Raw genomic sequence first — 3049 nt, 5'->3', positions numbered from 1 at the left:
AACAGACCAGATGAAGCTACTATGAGAAAAAGCAGAGAGAGCAGAACGTTAGAGATTGAACTAACAGATTCTGTGTAATGACAATAAAAAATGTTGGAAAACATACCTGTGGAGATAAAAATTAATAGTTGAACAGAGGAACATACAAGCAAAGAAATGCATTGTGTTCCATACGTCCACACAACATGCGTCTGCCATCACCAGTATTGTACCAGTACTCGTATCTTCAGTAAAAGACCCACAAAGAGAAATACTAAGAAATGCAATACTGGACACACAGAGTGACTCAATGTTTGTGTTAGAAGATGTAATTGACAGACTAAATGTGGATTTCACATTTAGTCAGCACTATGACCGCTGTTGACACAATTATTTCAAGCTAGGGTGTTCATGGTGTGCAGGTTCCAGGAATTAAGGAATTATCACTGAGAGTCGCATCCAAATACAGCAGGGCTCCAAGTGAGACTCCATCCCGGTGGACAAGTCGTATGTCCCAACAAAAAAAAATTGGCATTAACTTTTCAAGACTTTGATATAGGCTCAGCTCGAATTCATTGGATGCGATGGATTACATCATAGCCCAGCGCAGAGCTCTGGTCTGATTCCAAGAGTCCTCGTTATGCGGCCTTAAAATGCGTCCTTCTTTTTGCCCGATTTAAAGGAAGGGTCCTCGGTATCCTCGGTATCCTTGGTTTTCCCAGGATTCCTTGCGAGACCAAGCAACCAAGCAAGCCGGCTGCTCTGTGATCAGAGGAAAAAGGTACTTGGCACCGAACAGTGGTGAATATTGTAAGTTCAGTTTAATACAATACAAGTATGTAAGTAGTTCAGCCAGTTCTGGACCATATTTCTCAGTCTAAGACTGATCCTGACAGTCGCTCAGTTTCTTAGTATGCCACCCGTGCCTTCATGGATATGTAGTACTATTCTAAAGTGTAAATGGTAATCAGTGCAGTGTAACCGTTATTTAGATCATTTGTCTGGCTTGTTTCCATTTTTTATTTTTATTTTATTTACTTTTTTTTCCCTCTCTCTCTTCCTGTCTTTCTCTCCTCTCTTTCCCTCTGTTATTGAAGTTTTTTTTCTGTCTTTCTTTTTTTTGCATTACTACTATTGTTGTATTGGTAAGAGTATATTTTTTCTTGAAACCTAATTTTTTAATATATATGTATGCTTGGGTGTGTGATTTTTGTATGTTTCACTTTGAAAACTTAATAAACATATATTTAAAAAAAAAAGTATGTAAGTAGTTCAGTGAATACTTCTGTCTGAAATGAATGAATGAAAATTGTTGCTTTAATAGTTATTTAAGGTTAGGTAAGGTTTAATAGATAGTTTTTCTCTGTTACTGAGTAAATAGGTTTGGCTGTAATTTAAGGACAGATTCTAATAGATCTGCAGGGTGGGGACTGTAAATCTGATAGGATTTTTATTTTTTTATTGCTGTTTTGCACAATATGCTTAACTAAGCATTTTTTGTTGTTGAATATTACAGATTTTGCAGATATATTTTTTTATACATACATTGCTTAGATTTACTTATATATGTCTACCCCTTTTATAGAATAGAATAGAATAGAATAGAATAGAAATAAAAAAAAAAGAAGTATTGTCCCACAATGGGCAAATTTACAGCAGCAGAAAGAAATATTGAAAATGGTCACACAAATGAGGACATTAGAAAAAATAATAAGCATAAAATAATGGGGAAGAGATTGGTTCTGCAGATTGGTTCAGGAAAAGGAATTTCAGCCCTCTGCTGACATCTTCTGGTTTTGCTGTGATGCTTCCATCCAATAAGGAGAAAACATCCTGAAATTTCATTTTGACTTTTATCTCACTGTTTGTTTTTTGTTGTAAATTTTTTTTCTTCAGAGATGTGGGTTTTACTGCTGCCTTTAATGTTGCTCAGTTTACAATCACACTCCCCTTTGACATCAGCAGGACTGCAGCCTTTGACATCTGGGCTCTAAATGGTCCGTCAGTTTGTGTCAGAAGGACCCATAATCATGGGGAAGATAGAGAGTTTGAAGGCTCCCTGTCAACAATGAAACCATTTTTAATTCAAGCTCAGTCATAAATCTCTTTCATGTAATCCTAATAGATCACTTCGCTTTGTTCCTAGAATATCTAAAGTAGAATGGAAGGTGGACACTTCATTTTTTTTTTCCTCCTATGAAACTATCTACAACCTGCAGCACCCTTGTGGCTGGAGGGGTGTGGGGGGACAAAGTGACAGAAGGACCTGTTGCGTTAATTAGGGCTTTAACTAATGATTATTTTGCTAATTGATTAATCTGTTAATTATTTATTTATCAATCAGATAGCCAAAGGTTCCTTAAAGAAGATTTTTTATAAAATTAAACCAGGTGAGCGGCAGCTCAGTGACACAGAGGGTAGCACTGCTACCTTGCAGCAAGAAGGTTCTGGGTTCGATTTCCAGCCCAGGGTCTTTAGTTTGCATGTTCTCCCTGAGCCTGCATGGGTTCTCTCTGGGTACTCCTGCTTCCTCCCACAGTCCAAAAACATGACTGTTAGGTTAATGATCTGCTAAAGTTAAACCTTCTTTTGGGGGAGGAGAACTCTGTTAAAGTAATCCTGAAGGTTATTAGAAAGTGGTCAGAGAGGACAGGGTTGTGAGGAAATACTGTTATTTCTTCACATTCTATGCCGTATGTCAGCACAAGATCCAAAGTATGAAGATGAGAATGTGTGCGACTATTCACATTTTGAACAAAGCCAATAGCATCTATGGTAGCATTAAAGGCTGCTCCTAAGATATAACCTTGCAGGAAACTCATCTAAAAATTCAGAGTAAGGACCTGGTGGACAATGCAAAGTTACCAAAGTTCCTGGACTTCAGTTCAACTTTCAGCACCATCATCCCGCAGCATCTGATGGGAAAACTGGAACAGCTGGGCTTCAATACAACCCTTCGAAATTGGCTGCTAGACTTCCTCACCAACAGACCTCAGTCAGTTGTCCTCAGTCTGATGTCATCAGTCTAAGCCCCTCCCCTCAGGGCTGCGTCCTGAGCCCCCTGCTGTTC

The sequence above is a fragment of the Cyprinodon variegatus genome, unplaced genomic scaffold, assembly GCF_000732505.1.
Source record: "Cyprinodon variegatus isolate N-32 unplaced genomic scaffold, C_variegatus-1.0 Scaffold1140, whole genome shotgun sequence".
Classification (NCBI taxonomy): domain Eukaryota; kingdom Metazoa; phylum Chordata; class Actinopteri; order Cyprinodontiformes; family Cyprinodontidae; genus Cyprinodon; species Cyprinodon variegatus.
Note: the sequence above shows the minus strand (reverse complement) of the source record.